The sequence below is a fragment of the Cetorhinus maximus genome, chromosome 2, assembly GCF_964194155.1.
Source record: "Cetorhinus maximus chromosome 2, sCetMax3.hap1.1, whole genome shotgun sequence".
Taxonomy (NCBI): domain Eukaryota; kingdom Metazoa; phylum Chordata; class Chondrichthyes; order Lamniformes; family Cetorhinidae; genus Cetorhinus; species Cetorhinus maximus.
The window spans coordinates 7,922,957-7,944,918 of NC_135880.1; the positions used below are offsets into that span (position 1 = coordinate 7,922,957).

Consider the following 21,962-nt stretch of genomic DNA (forward strand, 5'->3'; position numbering starts at 1 on the left):
AGATTGGAAGGAAGAAGCCATGTTTCCCCCTCCTTGGGGTAATTTGACAGCAGAGTTCTGTTTCTCTACGGGCGGCCAGGGCAAGGTTTCTTTTCGCCTGGTGGTAGAGTCTTCGTTGGAGATTTGACAGCAAGGCGCCACCTTCTCACTCCAAAACACTTTCCTCAGGCTTTCCTTCAGTGAAGGTTTATCGAAACGCGTGTCATTTCCCAGCTTCTCCCAGCAAGCGAGTGAACAGGTAGTTTGTGTACAACAAGATGTCTTTGCGGGGGTGAAGGGAATCCTACAGCCCAGGCACAAAGCCTTACCGGAGTGGAGTAGGTGCAGGAGGTTTGTGTTGGTTTAAAGCCCCTTCACTGTGGGGTTACCTGTCTGCCATGTTGGTCCAATAGAGAGAGCGGCCTCTCCCACACCTGGGGGGTGTCGACTCGATTCAATCCTTCAGTCGGTCCGAGCCCCGGTCGCGCCTCTTTGGGCGCTGGCAGCTCGGGTTGATTGCTCTGGGTTTATCGGAAGCCACCTTCTGCTTGCCAGTGGCATTCTTAAAGACGGTGGGTAACTTGTTGCCTCTCTGAATGGCAGCATCAGAGGTGGTGGAGAAATTGGAGGGGTGAGAAAAAGGGAGGTGTGTCTTTCCACGCCCGATTGATACCTTTTCACAAATCAGGATCTCCTGACTGGCGCCTTCAGTGCCGCTGGTAGCTGGAGGGTCATGAACAGCTGGGGTCAAAAGTAAAGTGTCCCAGGAGAATCAAACCTCTTATTTGTCTGTCAGCTCTCTCTCCATCTCCTTTCCGCTGGTATTCCGCTGCGACAGTCCCAGAAGGTGTGACGATGACCATTCACTCTGCAGGAATCAATTAGAAAATTCTTAAACCGCACAAGCCTTTGATGAGATAATTATTTTCAGAGCAAAGATTCAATAGAGTGACATCAGGGGCTAAAACAGTTAAATTATGAGCACTGGCTGTATAAACATAGCTTTTATTCCCTTGAGTTGAAAAGGGGTGATGTGATTGGGGTGTTTAGAATAACATGGGCATTTTCACGGGTTGGAGGGGAGAGTCCAGAACAATCGGGTACAACTTTAAAATTAGAGTTCGGCCATTCAGGGGTGAAATCAGGAAGCACTCCTTCACATAAAGACGAGTGGGAAACAAGAACTCCCTCCCACAAAAGACGGAGTGTATTATTATCTAGATGGAGAGAGATTGCGGAACTCTGTGGTACAGAGGGATCTGGGTGTCCTGGTACATGAATCACAAAAAGTTAGTATGCAGATGCGGCAAGTGATTAGGAAGGCAGATGGAATGTTGGCATTTATTGCACGGGGAATAGAATATAAAATAGGGAATAGAAAGAGGAAAATGCTGGAAAAACTCAGCAGACCTGGCAGCATCTGCGGAGCGAGAAACAGAGTTAACGTTTTGAGTCCATTTGACTCTTCTTCAGAAGAGTGGAAACGTTCACTATGTTTCTCTCTCCACAGATGCTGTCAGATCTGCTGCGTTTTACCAGCATTTCCTGTTTTTATTTCAGATTTCCAGCATCCGCAGTATTTTACTGTTGTATAAAAATAGGGAGGGTTTGCTAAAGTTCCACAGGGCGTTGACGAGACCACATCTGAAGTACTGTGACAGATTTGGTCTCCTTATTTAAGAAGGATTATAAATGCGTTAGAAGCAGTTCAGAGGAGGTTCACTCAACTGATACCTGGGATGAGAGGGTTACCTTATGAGGAAATGTTAGGAGCGTACAAACATGAATTAGGAGCATTAGTTCTACTTATGTCATTGGTATCCATGTGGACCACAACCACAGGATCCTCCCCCTCCCACTGCAAGGTTGGACAAGCTGGGCCTGTATCCATTGGAGTTTAGAAGAACAATGGGTGATCTTTTATTGAATCATATAAGATCCTAAGAGGTCTTGACAAGGTGGATGATGAGAAGGCGTTTCCCCTTGTGGGAGAGACTAGAACTGGTGGGGTGGGGGGCACACTTTAAAAATCTGTTTAAAAATCAGGGGTCTCCCATTTGAGATGGAAATGAGGATACATTTTTGTTGTAGGTCTGTGGAATTCTCTTTCCCAGAAAGCAGTGGAGGCTGGGTCATTGAATATTTTGAAGGCTGAGTCAGGTAGATTCTTGATTGACAAGGGAGTCAAGGGTTATGTGGAGGAGACTGGAAAGTGGAGTTGAGGCCACAATCAGATCAGCTATGATCTTTATCAAGTGGCAGGGCAGGCTCGAGGGGCTGAATGGCCTATACATAAGACCATAAGACATTAGGGCAGAAGTAGGCCATTCGGCCCATCGGGTGTGCTCTGTCATTCAGTGACATCATGGCTGATCTGATAATCCTCAACTCCACTTTCCTGCCTTTTCTCCATAACCCTTGATTCCCTTACTGATTAAAAATCTGTCTATCTCAGCCTTGAATATACTTAACGACCCAGCCTCTATAGCCCTCTGCGGTAAAGAATTCCACAGATTCACTACCCTCTGAGAGAAGAAATTCCTCCTCATCTCTGTCTTAAATGGGTGAGCCCTTACTCTGAGATTATGCCCTCTGGTCCTAGACTCTCCCACAAGGGGAAACAACCTCTCAGCATCTACCCTGTCAAACCCCCTAAGAATCTTATATGTTTCAATAAGGTCTCCTCTCATTATTCTAAACTCCAGTGAGTACAGGCCCAACCTACTCAACCTCTCCTCATGAGAAAATCCCTCCATACCCGGGATCAACCTAGTGAACCTTCTCTGGACTGCCTCCAATGCCAGTATATCTTTCCTTAGATAAGTGGACCAAAACTGTTCACAGTATTCTAGGTGTGGTCTGACTAGTGCCTTGTGTACTTTTAGCAAGACTTCCCTATTTTTATACTCCATTCCCTTTGAAATAAAGGCCAACATTCCATTTTCCTTCCCTATTACCTGTTGAACTTGTATGTTAGCTTTTTAGGATTCATGCATGAGGAGTTCCAAATCCCTCTGTGCTACAGCTTTCTGCAGTCTTTCTCCATTTAAATAATATTCAGCTCCTCTATTCTTGCTGCCAAAATGCATAACTTCAGATTTTCCCACATTATATTCCATCTGCTACGTTTTTGCCCACTCACTTAACCTGTCTATGTCCCACTGTAGATTCTGTATCATCCTCACCACTTGCCTTCCACCTATTTTTGTGTCATCTGCAAACTTGGCGATAATATATTCACTTCCCTCATCTAAGTCATGAATATATATTGTAAGTAATTGTGGCCCCAGCACTGATCCCTGTGGCACTCCACTAGTTACAGGTTGCCATTCTGAAAATGCCCCCATTATCTCAACTCTCTGTCTTCTATTAGTTAGCCAATCCTCTATCCATGCTAATATACTACCCCCTACACCATGGGCTCTTATCTTATTAAGTAGCCTTATGTGTGGTACCTTATCGAACGCCTTTTGGAAATCCAAATATATTACATCTACTGGTTCCCCTTTATCTATCCTGCTTGTTACCTCCTCAAAGAATTCTAATAAATTTGTCAGGCATGATTTCCCCTTCATGAAGCCATGCTGACTCTGCTTGATTAGATTATGTATTTCTAAATGCTCTGCTATTACATCCTTTGTAATAGACTTTAACATTTTCCCAATGACAGATATTAAGCTAACTGGCCTATAGTTACCTGTTTTTTGTCTCCCTCTCTTTTTGGAATAAGGGTGTTACATTGGCAGTTTTCCAATCTTCTGGGACTTTTCCAGAATCTAAGGATTCTTGGAAGATTACTACCAGTGCATCCACTATCTCTGTAGCTACTTCCTTTAATATCCTAGGATGCAACCCATCAGGCGCAGGGGACTTATTGGCCTTTAGCCCCATTAGTTTCCCTAGTACTTGTTCCTCTAATGATAGTTATTGCGTTTGTTTTCTCGCCTCCTTTTGCCCCTTGATTATTTAGTATTTTTGGAATGCTATTAGTGTCTTCTACCGTGAAGACTGATGCAAAGTATTTATTCAACTCCTCTGCCATTTCCTGGTTCCCCATTATTATTTCCCCAGTCTCATTCTCTAAAGGGCCCTTGTTCACTTTGGCCTTTCGCTTCCTTTTTATACATTTAAAGAAGCTCTTACTGTCTGTTTTTATATTACTTGCTAGTTTACTCTCAAAGTTTATTTTCTCCCTTTTTATTATTTTTTTGGTCATCTTTTGTTGGCTTTTAAAACTTTCCAATCCTTTGGCTTACCACTAATCTTTGACACATTGTTTTTCTTTCAATTTGATATTATCCTTAACTTCCTTGGTTAACCATGGTTGGTTTATCCCTTTCCTACAATCCTTCTTTCTCACTGGGATATAACTTTGCTGTGAGTCATGAACTATTTTCTTAAATGTCTGCCATTGTTCATCACCCATCTTTTCTGCTAAACTCCTTTCCCAGTCCACTCCAGCCAACTCTGCCCTCATTCCTTTGTAAATACCCTTATTTAAGTTTAGCACAGTTGTTTCTGATGCACATTTCTCACTCTCAAATGGAATGCTAAATTCTACCATGTTATGGTCACTGTTTCCTATGGGACCTTTTACTTTGAGATAATGTATTAAACCTGCCTTCATTACACATTCCCAGATCCAAAATAGCCTGATCCCTGGTTGGATCCACAACATATTGTTCTAGGAAACTGTCCCGAACACAATCTATGAATTCTTCCTCAAGGCTACCTCTGCCAATTTGATTTTCCCAATCTACATGAAGATTAAAGTCACCCATGATTAATGTACATACTCCTAATTTGTGTGTTCAGATGAATATTCATTGCCATACAATCTTGCTATGCACAGTTGGCTGTTTGCATACCCCACAGGGGCAGGGAGGGGATGGCGTAGTGGTATTGTCACTGGACTAGTAATCCAGAGACCCAGGGTTCAAATCTCGGCCACGGGGGGATTTGATGGTGGAATTTGAATTCATTAAAAATCTGGAATTAAAAGTCTAATGATGACCATTGTTGTAAAAACATCTGGTTCACTAATGTCCTTAATGTCTGCCATCCTTACATCTGGCCTATGTGTGACTACAAACCCACAGCAATGTGATTGACTTTTAAATACCCTCTGAAATGCCCGAGTAAGCCACTCAGTTGTAATAAACCGCTACAAAGTCACAAAAAAGGAACAAAACCGGACGGACCACTTGGCATCGACCTAGGCACTGGAAACGACAACAGCAATCACAGCCCTGTCAACCCTGCAAAGTCCTCCTTAATAACATCTGGGGGCTAGTGCCAAATTTGGGAGAGCTGTCTCACAGACTAGTCAAGCAACAGCCTGACATAGTCATTCTCACGGAGTCATACCTTACAGATAATGTCCCAGTTACCACCATCACCATCCCTGGGTATGTCCTGTCCCACCGGCAGGACAGAGCCAGCAGAGGTGGTGGCACAGTGGTATACAGTCAGGAGGGAGTTGCGCTGGGAGTCCTCAACATCGACTCCAGACCCCATGGAGTCTCATAGCATCAGGTCAAACATGGGCAAGGAAACCTCCTGCTGATTACCACGTACCGCCCTCCCTCAGCTGATGGATCAGTGCTCCTCCATGTTGAACATCACTTGGAGGAAGCACTGAGGGTGGCACAGAATGTACTCTGGGTGGGGGACTTCAATGTCCATCGCATGAGTGTAGCACCACTACTGACCGAGCTGGCCGAGTCCTAAAGGACATAGCTGCTCAACTGGTGGTGAGGGAGCCAACAAGAGGGAAAAACATACTTGACCTCATCCTCACCAACCTGCCTGCCGCAGATGCATCTGTTCATGACAGTATCGGTAGGAGTGACCACCGCACAGTCATTGTGGAGACGAAGTCCCGCCTTCACATTGAGGATACCCTCCATTGTGTTCTGTGGCACTACCACCGTGCTAAATGAGATAGATTTCAAACAGATCTGGCAACTCAAGACTGGGATCCATGAGGTGCTGTGGGCCATTAGCAGAATTGTACTCGAACAAAATCTGTAATCTCCTGGCCCGGCATGTCCCCCACTCTATCATTACCATCAAGCCAGGGGATCAACCCTGGTTCAATGAAGAGTGCAGGAGGGCATGCCAGGAGCAGCACCAGGCATACCTGCAAATAAGGTCTCAACCTGGTGAAGCTGTAACACAGGACTACTTGCAGGCCAAACAGCATAAGCAGCAAGTGACAGACAGAGCTAAGTGATAGCACAACCAATGGATCAGATCTAAGCTCTGCAGCCCTGCCACATCCAGGTGTGAATGGTGGTGGAAAATTAAACAACTCACTGGAGGATGCGGCTCCATCAATATTCCCATCCTCAATGATGGAGGAGCCTAGCACATCAGTGCAAAAGATAAGGCTGAAGCATTCGCTACAATCTTCAGCCAGAAGTGCCGAGTGGATGATCCATCTCAGCCTCCTCCGGAGGTCCCCTGCATCACAGATGCCAGTCTTCAGCCAATTCTATTCACTCCACGTGATATCAAGAAACGGCTGTAGACACTGGATACTGCAAAGGCTATGGGCCCTGAAAATATTCCGGCAATTGTACTGAAGACTTGTGCTCCAGAATTTGCCACACCCCTAGCCAAGCTGTTCCAGTACAGATACAACACTGGCATCTACCCTACTATGTGGAAAATTGCGCAGGTATGTTCCGTACACAAAAAGCAGGACAAATCCTATCCGGCTAATTCCCGTCCCATCAATCTACTCTCGATCATCAGTAAAGTAATGGAAAGGGTCATCAACAGTGCTATCAAGCGGCACTTGCTTAGCAATAACCTGCTCACTGATGCCCAGTTTGGATTCTGCCAGGGCCACTCAGCTCCTGACCTCATTACAGCCTTGGTTCAAACATGGACAAAATAGCTGAACTCCAGAGGTGAGGTGAGAGTGACTGCCCTTGACATCAAGGCAGCATTTGACTGAGTGTGTCATCAAGGAGCCCTAGCAAAACTGGAGTCAATGGGAATCAGGGGGAAAACTCTCTGCTGGTTGGAGTCATATCTAGCACAAAGGAAGATGGCTGTCGTTGTTGGAGGTCAATCATCTCAGCTCCAGGACATCACCGCAGGAGTTCCTCAGGGTAGTGTCCTAGGCCCAACCATCTTCAGCTGCTTCATCAATGACCTTCCTTCCATCATAAGGTCAGAAGTGGGGATGTTCACTGATGGTTGCACTAAGTTCAGCACCATTTGCGACTCCTCAGATACTGAAGAAGTGTCAGGCAATGACCACCTCCAACATGAGAGAATCTAACCATCGCCCCTTGACATTCAATGGCCATATCCAAATGCAGCAAGACCTGGACAATATCCAGGCTTGAGCTATTAAGTGGCAGGTAACATTCACGCCACACAAGTGTCAGGCAATGACCATCTCCAACAAGAGAGATTCTAACCATCACCCCTTGATGTTCAATGGCATTATTATCACTGAATCCCCCACTATCAACATCCTGGGGGTTACCATTGACCAGAAACTGAACTGGACTAGCCATGTAAATACTGTAGCTACAAGTGCAGGTCAAAGGCTGGGAATTATGCAGCAAGTAACTCACCTCCTGACTCCCCAAAGCCTGTCCACCATCTACAAGGCACAAGTCAGGAGTGTGATGGAATACTCTCCACTTGCCTGGATGAGTGCAGCTCCAACAGCATGCAAGAAGCTTGACACCGTCCAGGACAAAGCAGCCTGCAGATTGGCACTACACCCACAAACATTCCCTCCCTCCACCACCGATGCACAGTAGCAGCAGTGTGTACCATCTACAAGATACTCCTTAGACAGCACCTTCCAAACCCACAACCACTACCATCTAGAAGGACAAGGGCAGCAGATAGATGGGAACACCACCACCTGGAGGCACCCTCCAAGTCACTCACCGTCCTGACTTGGAAATATATCGCTGTTCCTTCACTATCACTGGGTAAAAATCCTGGAACTCCCTCCCTAACAGCACTGTGGGTGTACCTACACCACATGGACTGCAGCGATTCAAGAAGGCAGCTCACCACCACCTTCTCAAGGGCAACTAGGGATGGGCAATAAATGCTGGCCCAGCCAGCGAAGCCCACATCCCCTGAATGAATTAAAAAAAAACACTACAAAAATACCTCATTGGCTGTAAATCACTTGGCATGTTCTGAGGTTGTGAAAGGCACCAACTAAACACAAGTGGAAGGCAACACATCAGAGAGGTTGCAAACAGCTAGACTTACCAAGGCAGACAGACAATAAACATGCATAAATGATTTGGATGTGGGGACCAAATGTAGTATTTCCAAATTTGCTGATGACACAAAACTAGGTGGGAATATGAGTTGTAAGGAAGATGCAAGGAGGCTTCACGGGGATTTAGACAGACTAAGTGAATGGGCAAGAATATGGCAGGTGAAAAATAATGTGACTAAGTGTGAAGTTATCCACCTTGGTGGAAACAAAATAGAAAGTCAGAATATTTCTTAAATGGTGAGAGGTTGGAAAGTATTGATGTCCAAAGGGGTCTGGGTGTCCTTGTCTATGAGTCACTAAAAGCTGGCATGCAGGTACAGCAAGCAATTGGGAAGGCAAATGGAATCATCACAAGAGGATTTGAGGAGAGGAGTAAAGATGTAAACGTGAAATGATATAAATCATTGGTGAGACCGCACCTGGAGTATTGCGCACAGTTTTGGTCTACTTTTCTAAGAAAGGATATATTTGCCACAGAGGGAGTTCAACGGACGTTCACCAGATTAATCCCTGGGATGGCAGGATAGTCTTCTGAAGAGAGATTGAGGAAACTGGGTCTGTACTCTCTAGAGTTTCAAAGATTGAAAGGTGATCTCATTGCAACTTACAAAATTCTTACAGGGCTTGACAGGCTGGATGTAGATAAGATGTTTCTCCTGGCTGGAGAGTCTAAAACCAGAGGACATAATCTCAGGATAAGGGGTAGGCCATTTAAGACTGGGATGAGGAGGAATCTCTTCACTCAGAGAGTGGGAATTCTCTACCCCAGAGGGCTGTGGGAGCTCAGTCATCGAGCATGTTCAAGACAGAAATCGATAAATTTCTGGATACTAATGATATCAAGGGATACGGAGATCATCACAGTGCAGAAGAGGCCCTTCGGCCCATTGGGTCTGCACCGACATATGAGAAACACCTGACCTATCTACCTAACCCTACGCCTCTGGCCCGGGTCCCTGCGTCTCTAGCCCGGGTCCCTGTATCACTAACCCGGCTCTGCGCGTCTCTAACCCAATATCTGTCTCCTGTCCCGAGTACCAGAAGGCCTAGTGATCAATACAGGACACAAGGGGTTAATGTCATTCACAGTTCACAAATTAAACGACTAGATTAATAGACAGGATGTCAGCGACAGAAAACGTGAATAACACAAGGTGTTCATTAGATTCTGTGAGGAATTTTACCATTCATGAGGTTCATTCTGATTCAGGCAGCAGTAATTAAACTGTGTCTTACAGAAAATCCTGAATAATGCAGCAGGAAGAGCTTCAAACAACATTAGACAATACTGGAGGAATAGGAGTGGAAGAATTTCCTTCACTCTGGTTATTAGCAACGTCAGGTCACAGTTAATGCTTGGAAAGAAGTCCTATTGCCATCAACGAATCCTATGTTTATCCGGCCGTTGCTACCCTCAGGTTGTAACAAGGAAGGAATTTCTACACAATCTAACTCATTCTCACCCATACGAGTGAGCTTCCGTGTTAAATTCCCTCGTTCACCAATCCACTCCTCTAAGCACTGGCATTCTTATTTCACCGGATGTGGGCATCGCTGGCTAAACCAGTATTTATTGCCTACCCCCAATTGCCCTTGAGAAGGTGGTGGTGGTGAGCTGCCTTCTTGAACCGCTGCAGTCCATGTGGTGTAGGTACACCCACAGTGCTGTGAGGGAGTGAGTTCCAGGATTTTGACCCATCGACAGTGAAGGAACGGCGATATATTTCCAGGTCAGGATGGTGAGTGGCTTGGAGGGGAACTTCCAGGTGGTGGTGTTCCCATCTATCTGCTGCCCTTGTCCTTCTAGATGATAGAGTTTGGAAGGTGCTGTCTAAGGAGCCTTGGTGAGTTCCTGCAGTGCATCTTGTAGATGGTATACACACTGCTGCTACTGTGCGTCGGTAGTGGAGGGAGTGAATGTTTGTGGATGTGGTGCCAATCAAGCGAACTGCTTTGTTCTGGACGGTGTCAAGCTTCTTCAGCGTTGTTGGAACTGCGCTCATCCAGGCAAGTGGAGAATATTCCATCTCAGTCCTGACTTGTGCCTTGTAGATGGTGGACAGGCTTTGGGGAGTCAGGAGGTGAGTTGCTCGCAGCAGGATTCCTAGCCTCTGACCTGCTCTTGTAGCCACAGTATTTATATGGCTGATGCAGTTTACTCTCTGGTCAATGGTAAGCCCCCCCAGGATGTTGATTAAGAGAGACGCATGGACCCTCGATCCAGGCCACTCTGCTGCTGGACATTCATCTCTACAACTGATTATCTTGCTGCTTTCCACTCCTCAGGCCACCCCACCCCACCCAGTGTTATAACTCGTTGCTCAATCACTGAGTGAAGGTGGAATCCGGAGCCAATCTTTCCCTAATATCAGTTTATTCATAAAGCCCAGAGGACAAAGGCACAGACTCGCTTTTCCTTTCTCTCCGCACCTTTCCCAACTAGTCACAGCCGCTCCCACTTACAACCCGAGCATCCACTCATTGCGGCGGGATTGCAATATTAACAGCCTGAGCTGAGAGAACAAACAGAGAACCTTCCTCTTGCTCAATCAATGACAGGGGGAGAGACAGAGAGAGGAGGACAGGGAAAGAGAAGTAGACACAAGGATCATGGAACCAGAGAAGTTATAACACAGAAGGAGCCATTCAGCCCATCATGTAGGTGCCGCACGTGGGGAAAACCACAGCAGCTGGTGGAATTTAAATTCAATTAATTAATAAATCCAGAATATAAAGCTCGTTTCAGTAATGGTGACCATGACAACTATCATCGATTGTTGTTAAAAATCCACCTGGTTCACTAACGTCCTTTAGGGGAAGGAAATCAGCCACCCTTACCTGGTCTGGCCTACAGGTGACTCCAGACCCACAGCAATGTGCTTGACTCTTAGCTGCCCTCTGAAATGGCCTAACAGAGCTCTGAAGAAGGGTCATACGGACTCAAAACGTTAACTCTGTTTCTCTCTCCACAGATGCTGTCAGACCTGCTGAGTTTTTCCAGCATTTCCTGTTTTTATTCCAGATGTCCAGCATCTGCAATGTCTTGCTTTGATATTACCCTGGGTCTCTGGACTACTAGTCCAGTGACAGTGCCAGTATGCGGCCACCTCCCCAGCACAGCCCTCTCCCTGCAGCCCCTTTGATGAAGCAGCTGAAGATGGTTGGGCCTAGGACACTACCCTGAGGAGGAACTCTTGCAGAGATGTCCTGGGACTGAGGTGAGCTCGAGGTGACGAAGTTGGATGAGGGGGAGGGGATGAGAGAGGAGGAGGAGGAGAATGATGAGTGGGGAGTAGAGGGGTTGAGAGAGGAGGAGGAGGAGAACGATGAGTGGGGAGTAGAGGGGATGAGAGAGGAGGAGGAGGAGAACGATGAGTGGGGAGTAGCGGGGATGAGAGTGGAGGAGGAGGAGAACGATGAGTGGGGAGTAGGGGGGGATGAGAGAGGAGGAGGAGAACGATGAGTGGGGAGCAGAGGGGATGAGAGAGGAGGAGAACGATGAGTGGGGAGTAGGGGGGGATGAGAGAGGAGGAGAACGATGAGTGGGGAGTAGCGGGGATGAGAGAGGAGGAGGAAAATGATGAGTGGGGAGTAGCGGGGATGAGAGAGGAGGAGGAGGAGAACGATGAGTGGGGAGTAGAGGGGATGAGAGAGGAGGAGGAGAATGATGAGTGGGGAGTAGGGGGGATGGCAACTGATACAATAAAATGAATGTGTTTTTTGCCCATTTCAGTGTTTCACATGCAATGAAATGTGGGAAAATGTGAACTGGTCCACTTTGGCAGGAGAAATAGAAAAGCAGTATATTATTTAAATGGAGAGAGATTAAAGAACTCGGTGGTACAGAGGGACCTGGGTATCCTGGTCCATGAATCCTATTAGGTTAGTGTGCAGGTACAGCAAGTGTTTAAGGCGGCGAGTGGAATGTTGGTGTTTATTGCGAGTGGAATGGAATAGACAAATAAGGAAGTTCCACTGCAGCTTGTCAGGGCCTTTGGTGAGACCTCGGCCGCGATTTTCCGCTCCCATTTATGGCGAGATATCACGGCGGGTGGGAGCGGGAAATATCGCAAGGAGCCCAAAAATTGGTTTTAAGGTGTTGTGAAAGCAGGTAGTGATTGTGCGCTCCAGCCATCGATGGGGGGGGGGCTGTTTCCCCTACGCATCCCTTCAATATTTTTGCGTATCTTTACGTGGTCCCCTTGCCGGAATCATTCCCCACCCCCCCACCCCCCACGCTGGTTCATCCGACCACACCCGTGTACAATTAGAACGACATGAACCCGGTGACCTGCATTTCATTCCTCACTACCAGGTTAGTTTGCCGATCTCGCATTGCTTAGCGCTCGTGGGAATCAGCGTCAGGCTTCACAGGCAGCACTACATTGTTTCTGGCCCGGGGGGTAGGGTGTGTGTGTCACAGGCAAGTCTCTACCTTCCAGACCAGCGGTAAGGAGGGGGTGGCTTTTAATGGGCTCGGCCAGTACTGGGAAAGGGGGTGCAAGTGGGCCTCAGGCCAGGAGAAGGGGCTGCAGAGCTAGGGCGGTACTGGGGATAACGCGTGGGGAAGGTTGCACTCAGACACATGACTTTGGGGGGAGGGTGCAGGGTTGAGAGGGGTTGGAAGTTGAACAGTGTAAGTGGCCTCAAGATGGGAATGGGTGAGGTCCACGTGGGCCATAGGCACATCCACTTCAAAACGTCCAGGGGCGACAGACAGACATGCAGCGGAAGCACAAAATACAGGGGGTGGATGGGGAGGTCTGTGAGGGAGGGAAAGCCTGAGCACCAGGACAGCGGGAGGGGTTTCCATACTCCCACAGGGAGGGTCCAAGCTGGTCTGGCAGTCAGAGTTCTGCACCATCATCTCCCAACCTGCAGCGATGGCGCAGTTACAAAATTCCAATGAGGGGAAGCTCTGCTGGTGAGGGCTCTGTGGGTGGATTGAGGGGGGCAGGTGCATGCACTGGAGGGGGGGTGGAGGGGGGCATTGATCACACTGGCACACAACTGGACTGCGCATTCCCAAATGGGGAGAGAGGCACAGTGAGAGATGTTAGGGACCTTTCAATGACAAGTGCTGGGAATCATGGAAAGTGATGCCCATCAATCCCACAAAGTGGCACTAATCAATCTACTTGTTTCAACCCCTTGTTCGCAGTGTGGAAATTACCCAGGACCATAACTCACCCCACAGTGATTGGGTGACTGGGCAAACTTCAGAAGCCTGTTAGAAAGTTGGCGCTGGACAGTTCACTGAAGAGAAGCTTCAGGCCCCCCCCTCAAACAGTCTTATTTCCTGAATGAACATTTACCCTCATGCTTATTCCCAAGAATGTAGTAACAGAGTGCAGTGAATGAGGATCCCAGCACCTGGGCTGAAAGCAGCATATCCAAGCGCCTGGCCAAAGCAAAGCAATGTCATAGCAGTCGGTCATGTTGAGGGGAGTTGTGGGGGAGCTTGATACACACTGTGCACGAGCCATCATTTCAGGGGCGAGTGCTTTCCAACGTGGAGCATCCAACAGAGGGCGCTGGTGAGAAGCGACTGAAGCATTCTGGGAGAAGTCACCGCAGACACCGCGACTCAGGAGGGAATTGAGGAGGACCCACTGTCAAAGAACGGCTGCTGATTGGTGAGTAAATCCTGGGAGCAGACTCAGAGGGAGGAGCACCGGAGCAGTGAGTATAAATCTAGCTTACCTCGGGGATTCGCGGCCTTGTCTCCAGGGATCAGACTCGGAGGGAGGAGCACCGGAGCGGTGACCTCGGGGCACAGAGTAACTGAAGCCAAAACTGAAAAAGTGACATCGCAGGAAAGCTGCGACCTGATTGGTTGGTAGGAAATCTGCACCAAATTTGAAAAAAAACACACTGCAAAGCTAATTAATAAATTAATTATCTAAGTCGAGAAGGCTGGGCAGGTGATGTGCTGTAGCTGTATGATGTGGGAGCTGGCAGATCCCATTGCGAGCCACAGTGACCACATCTGCAGCAAGTGTTGGTTGCTGGAGGAACTCCGGCTCAGAATTGATGAGCTGGAGTCCAAGCTCCAGACGCTGCGGCACATCCGGGAGGGGGAGAGTTACCTGGATGCTTTGTTTCAGGAGGCGGTCACACCCGGTAGATTAAGTACCTCAAGTCCGGTCAGTGGTCAGGGTCAGTAGGGTGTGACTGCAAGTGAGGCAGGTAGAGGGACCCTGTGTTCAGGAACAGAGGAGCCTCAGCTCTTGACCTTGTCCAACAGGTACGAGGTACTTGCTCCCTGTGTGGATGAGGAAGAGGGCTGTAGGGAGGATGAGCCAGCTGACCACGGCACCGTGGCACAGGAGGCCATTCAAGAGGGGGGAGCAAAAAGACAAGTGGTAGTTATAGGGGATTCTATAATTAGGGGAATTGATAGCTTCCTTTGTAAGCAGGATCGAGAGTCCCACATGGTATGTTGCCTGCCCGGTGCCAGGGTGAGGAACATCTCTGACCGGCTTGAAAGGATATTGGAGAGGGAGGGGGAGGATCCAGTTATTGTGGTCCACGTCGGGACAAATAACATTGGTAAAACTAGGAACGAGGACCTGTTTGGGGATTATCAGGAACAAGGAACTAAATTAAAGAACAGGTCCTCAAGGGTTATAATCTCCGGATTACTATCCGAGCCACAAGCAAATTGGCATAGGGACGTGAGAATAAGGGAAGTAAACACGTGGCTAAAGGAGTGGTGCGGGAAAGAGGGGTTCCATTTCGTGGGGCACTGGCATCAGTATTGGAACAGGAGGGATCTGTACCATTGGGACGGTCTCCACCTGAACCGATCTGGGACCAATGTTCTAGCGAAAAGGGTAAATAGGGTGGTCAACAGGACTTTAAACTAGAAAGTGGGGGGGAAGGGAAGGGTAAAAATCCAAGAAGTATGACTAATGGGAAACAAAGCAGCAGGTTAGTGTGTGGGGGGGTGGATTCAACTTCATAGAAAATTATGAAAAAACTGAAAAGGAGAGCCCAGGAGAGGCTATTAATGTCTTCAGAACACAAAATAGGACAGAGTGTTTGGAAAGGGCTAGGAATCTAACTTCAAGCACATCAGATAAAGGGACGACAATGAGAAAGGGGACGGGAAATACAGGACTGAAGGTGTTGTATCTGAATGCACGCAGTATACGAAATAAGGTAAATGAGCTTGTGGCGCAGATTGAAATTGGCAGGTATGATGTGGTGGGCATCACGGAGACATGGCTGCAAGGGGATCAGGACTGGGAGCTAAATATCCAAGGATATACATCCTATCGAAAAGATAGGCAGGTTGGCAGAGGGGATGGGGTTGCTTTGTTAGTAAGAAATGAAATTAAATCGATAGCAAGAAATGATGTAGGGTCAGATGATGTAGAATCTGTGTGGGTAGAGTTGAGGAACCGCAAAGGTAAAAAAAAACCATAATGGGAGTTATGTACAGGCCTCCGAACAGTAGTCAGGATGTGCGGCACAAGGTACACCAGGAGATAGAAAAGGTGTGTAAGAAAGGCAAGGTTACAGTGATCATGGGGGATTTCAATATGCAGGTAGACTGGGAAAATCAGGTTGGTAGTGGATCCCAAGAAAAGGAATTTGTGGAATCTCTACGAGATGGCTTTTTGGAGCAGCTTGTGGTGGAGCCCACTAGGGAACAGGCAATTCTAGATTTAGTGATGTGTAATGAGGCAGATTTGATAAGGGAGCTTAAGGTGAAGGAACCCTTAGGAGGAAGTGACCATAATATGATAGAATTTACCCTGCAATTTGAGAGGAAAAAGCTGGAATCAGATGTAACAGTATTACAGTTGAATAAAGGCAACTACAGAGGCATGAGGGAGGAGCTGGCCAGAATTGACTGGGAGATGAGCCTAGCAGGAAAGACAGTGGAACAGCAATGGCAGGAGTTTCTGGGAGTAATTTGGGAGACACAGCAAAAATTCATCCCTAGGAAGAAGAAGCATACTAAAGGGAGGACGAGGCAACCATGGCTGACAAGGGAAGTCAGGGACAGCATAAAAGCTAAAGAGAAAGCATACAGTGTGGCGAAGAGCAGTGGGAAACCAGGGGATTGGGAAGCCTACAAAGACCAACAGAGGACAACTAAAAAAGAAATAAGGAGGGAGAAGATTAAATATGAGGGTAAACTAGCCAGTAATATAAAAGAAGAGTGCGAGAGTTTTTTTTAGATATATAAAGGGTAAGAGAGAGGCAAAAGTGGACATTGGGCCGCTGGAAAATGACGCTGGAGAAGTAGTAGTGGGGAACAAAGAAATGGCGGAGGAACTGAATAGGTACTTTGCATCAGTCTTCACGGTGGAAGACACGAGTAACATCCCCAAAGTTCAAGAGAGTCGGGGGGCAGAGGTGAGTATGGTGGCCATTACCAAGGAGAAGGTGCTAGGAAAACTGAAAGGTCTGAAGGTGGATAAATCACCTGGACCAGATGGATTACACTCCAGAGTTCTGAAGGAGATAGCTGAAGAGATAGTGGAGGCGTTAGTGGTGATCTTTCAGGAATCACTGGAGTCAGGGAGGGTCCCAGAGGACTGGAAAATCGCTAATGTAACCCCCCTGTTTAAGAAGGGAGTGAGGCAAAAGACGGGAAATTACAGGCTGATTAGCCTGACCTCGGTCGTTGTTAAGATTTTAGAGTCCGTCATTAAGGATGAGATTTCAGAATACTTGGAAGTGCATGGTAAAATAGGGCAAAGTCAGCATGGTTTCATCAAGGGGAGGTCATGCCTGACAAATCTGTTAGAATTCTTTGAGGAGGTAACGAGTAGGTTAGACAAAGGAGAGCCAATGTATGTTATCTACTTGGACTTCCAGAAGGCCTTTGACAAGGTGCCGCACAGGAGGCTGCTCAGTAAGATAAGAGCCCATGGTGTTAGAGGCAAGGTACTAGCATGGATAGAAGATTGGCTGTCTGGCAGGAGGCAGAGAGTGGGGATAAGGGGATCCTTCTCAGGATGGCGGCCGGTGACTAGTTGATTTCCGCAGGGGTCAGTGTTGGGACCACAACTTTTCACTTTATACATTAATGATCTAGATGAAGGAACTGAGGGCATCCTGGCTAAGTTTGCAGATGATACAAAGATAGGTGGAGGGACAGGTAGTATTGAGGAGGCGGGAAGGCTGCAGAAGGATTTGGACAGGTTAGGAGAATGGGCAAAGAAGTGGCAAATGGAATATAACATGGGGAAGTGTGAAGTCATGCACTTTGGTAGGAAGAATAGAGGCATAGACTATTTTCTAAATGGGGAGAGAATTCAGAAATCTGGAGTGCAAATGGACTTGGGAGTCCTAGTCCAGGATTCTCTTAAGGTTAACTAGCAGGTTGAGTCGGTAGTTAGGAAGGCAAATGCAATGTTGGCATTTATTTCGAGAGGACTAGAATATAAAAGCAGGGATGTGCTGCTGAAGCTTTATAAGGCTCTGGTCAGACCACATTTAGAATATTGTGAGCAATTTTGGGCCCCGTATCTCAGGAAGGATGTGCTGGCCCTGGAGAGGGTCCAGAGGAGGTTCACGAGAACGATCCCAGGAATGAAAGGCTTAACATATGAGGAACGTTTGAGGACTCTGGGTCAACACTCAATGGAGTTTAGAAGGATGAGGGGGGATCCGATTGAAACTTACAGAATACTGAAAGGCCTGGATAGAGTGGACGTGGGGAAGATGTTTCCTTTAGTAGGAGAGACTAGGACCCAAGGGCACAGCCTCAGAGTAAAGGGAAGACCTTTTAGAACAGAGATGAGGAGAAACCTTTTTAGCCAGAGAGTGGTGAATCTATGGAATTCATTGCCACAGAAGGCTGTGGAGGCCAGGTCATTGAGTGTATTTAAGACGGAGATAGATAGGTTCTTGATTGGTAAGGGGATCAAAGGTTACGGGGAGAAGGCAGGAGAATGGGGTTGAGAAACTTATCGGCCATGATTGAATGGCGGAGCAGACTCGATGGGCCGAATGGCCTAATTTCTGCTCCTATGTCTTATGGTCTTATGGGAGCAAAGCCCTTGAATCCACATTCACTGACGAGTCATTGACAGAGAGAGGACATTTGGAGACTAATGCTGACACTTGTATGTTTCTCACTGGCACTGCAGAGAGGAGACCATCAGGAATATGGAGGCTGGATTTATTACTGCCTGCATTCTCGCTTACAGGCAGGAGAGAAAAGAAGGAGAAGATCGCGACAGAGGCACCTGGCTCACCAAAGGGAGGAGTAAAACTCTCAAGACCAAGGGCCAGCAGGGCCTCCTCCAGAGGATGAGACTCAGATGTTGTGCGTAGATGGTTCTCAAGACCGAGGGTGTACAGCACTCGCCTGTCTTATCTGCAGATGAGCAAGAAACAGTGTCGCCGACGCCTCTGCATGTCCAGGGATCTGGTGAATCTCATTTGCCTCATTCTGCACGAATTGGTGCCACAGGGACTGGGGGGACATCCTTTGCCAGTGGCTGTGAAAGTAACAGCTGCACTCAACTTCTATGCCACTGGCTCCTTCCAGGGCTCGAGTGGGCATCTCTGTGGGATCTCGCAGGCATCCATACACAAATGTATACATGAGGTCACAGATGCCCTTTTTGCCAAGGCCCACAATTACATCAACTTTGACAGAGATCAAGGAGGCCAGAGCACTGGCCTTCACAGAGATTTCCAGGTTTCCATGGATGCAGGATGCCATCGACTGCAGTCATGTGGTTGTAAAGCTCCCTGGCAGCAGACACTGCAATACATAAAGAGGAAAGGCTGGTCTGTGGCCACAAAGAACTTAACGTGCAGGTTTGCGCCAGATACCCAGGAATATCCACGACTCAATCATCTTGAGTAGACCGCAGATGCCGGACATCTTCGAGGAACCCACAGCATCCAGGGCTGGCTCCTCGGTGACAAAGGGTACCCGCAAAGGACATGGCTGATGACGCCTGTACAGCAGCTCAGACTCCTGCAGAGAGAAGGTACAACGAAGCTCATGTTGCTACCTGAGCATTGGTAGAGCACACCATAGGGATCTTAAAGATATGGTTCCGATGCCTGGGAAGATCAGGTGGAGCATTCCAGTACACTCCTCAGAGGGTCTCACGGATCATCGTGGTTTGCTGCGCGCTGCACAACCTGGCACTGCAAAGGCTGGAGGACTTGCCAGATGCTGAGATGGAGGAGCTGTACATCTCCTCCGCTGAGGAGGGCGTCGAAGGGAATGAGGCGTTGAGTTCGAGGAAGCAGAAGCTGCAAGGGAAGAGCACATAGCACAAGCCAGACAAGGCAGGCATGCACGTGAGACCCTCATTGCCACCAGATTCCACGGGAGGATGAGGAGTTGCAGTGAGTACCCTCTTGGACAAGTGCCCTCCATCATGGGCCAGCATGAACACCAGCGTTGCTATTCCTCTCACTTCAACCATGCACTTCAATATGAGACTGAACGGTTACACATCGGGCTCACATTGTCCTGACCCTTTGAAGGATGATGAAGACTTGGGTGCATGTGTCCTTGCCGAGATGAGGTGCTAACTGGAGGAGGGAGTCCTGGGAACAGACGTCAGGAGGTGCTGCCTCTTCAAGCACATCTCCAGCATCCCAGCTGACAAGAGCCAGGAGCTGTTCCACCATCCTCAGTGGGCTCGTAGCTGTAAAGACTTCAGTGTGACAAAGCTCCTCGAGGAGATCCATCCCCAGCAGCGGAGTACACACTCTGTGCAACATCGATGGTGAATCAGGTAATTCACACTTGGGCCTAGGCAGCTGATGACGTTCCATTGCTGTGAATCCATTTAGCGATGACTCAGCCGTCTCTGCTGCATCCAAATCACACTGACATCTGGTACTCTCAGTTAGGGATCCTGGGCTGTATTTATCCTCAGCTTGATATGGATGTGGACCACCTGAGCACGATGACGTCAAACAGTTGCCTGCCAGACATTAAAATGCCTCCCTTAACACAGACATTGTGCCCTCATGGCCATCCTGCGCCCTTTGCCAAGTTCAAAATGCACACACACACCATGGAGCCCTCAAGGGCAAGCATCATTGCTAATAAAGAGCACACTTCAGCACATCCTCGCTCCTATCCCATTCCTCCCCTCCACATTGTCTAAAGCAACATGTGCACTTCCAGAGCACGCTCAAAGCCTCTACTGGCTGCCAGAAATCACCATTTGGAATTAGCATCAGTGACCCGGGCGGGTGCTGAGGTGAGGGGACGCACAGCGCTGCACCCCGGGTTAGTGACCAGAGCCTTGTCCCTACAAGGCACAGAACCGCAGGGTGAGAGATGCTCAAGGCTGGACGTTCGAGCGCCAGGACAATAATGAGAGTGCCGAGGGTCCTCACTTTGAGGTTGTAAGATACTACCCCCCCACCCTTATTGGTGAGCTTAGCAGGGAACTCGGAAACGTGGTTGGCTGACAGCAGCACACATGGGCCCTGAGTATGGGTTCCTGGCACAAAAACCCTGTCGAGAGACAGAGAGCACACGGAGGTGGATGATATATGACCACGCGGGAACACATGTTTCCTTAGACACTACACCTTCACCTTTCGAGAATGCAGACGCATTAGGAGAACACCCCTGCCTCAATCTCTCACAGGCAGGAACAAACCAGAGAACCATAGAAAAGTTACAGCACAGAAGGAGGCCATTCGGCCCATCTTGTCCATGCCAGCCCGAGGACACCCAGGTGCCCTTTCTAATCCCACCTTCCTGCACCCGGCCCATAGCCCTGCAGTTTACAGCACTTTAGGTGCAGATCCAGGTACTTTTTAAAAGAGTTTAAAGTTTCTGCCTCAACCACCAACTTGGGCAGCGAATTCCAGACACCCACTACCCTCTGCGTAAAAAAGTTCTTCCTCATGTCCCCCCTACACCTTCTGTCACTTATCTTGAATCTATGTCCCCTGGTTCTAGAATTCTCCACCAAGGGAAACAATTTTATCCTGTCCACTCTATCTATTCCCCTCCTAATTTTGTACATCTCAATCAAGTCACCTCTCAGCCTTCTTTGTTCTAAGGAAAATAACCCCAACCTATCCAATCTCTCCTCGTAGCTACACTTTTCTAACGCTGGCAACATTCTTGTAAACCTCCTCTGCACTCTCTCCAGAGCTATTACGTCCTTCCTGTAATGTGGTGACCAGAACTGCACACAATACTCCAGCTGTGGCCTCACCAGTGTTTTATACAATTCCAACATTACATCCTTACATTACATGACCCTGCAAAGCATGTGAACGAGGTTTGTTCCAAAGTACACTTAACGTTAAGGTCGAGGCATCACTAATGTCGAGAGTGATTTGGGAAAGGGCCACACATCGTGGTGATATGGAAATGCACTACATGAATGAGAGGCCCACGATAGCGACGTGCGATAGATAAGTGGGGGGAGGGACCATGGTATCAACCTGATTGACAGCAACGCAGCTCATCAGAAAAAAGAGGCAGGCGCAAGAGGAGATGTGGAATGGGTGCAATTCTATTTACATTTGTGAAAATTATATACATGTTGTGAACACACGTGCCACCATTGTGCTCCTAAATCTTTTTAACTTTCCCAACCCAACCTCCACAGTGGAGATGGAGGCAGCCTGCTGACTGCGACATCCCGTTGCCTGTGATGACCTTGGCGGGCGCCCTCTGGAGGGCTGAGACCTGGAGGGCCTCAGCCTGCTTTGGATATCTTGCTGTGGGGCAGCTGGACCCTCCTCG

The 21,962-nt window shown here is 48.0% G+C and overlaps 1 protein-coding gene across 1 annotated transcript in view; it reads right to left on the reverse strand.

Moving 5' to 3' along the window:
- LOC144692089 (uncharacterized) overlaps positions 1 to 21,962 on the reverse strand; it is a 981,581-nt gene that overhangs the window by 307,050 nt on the left and 652,569 nt on the right. The window lies entirely within an intron of this gene.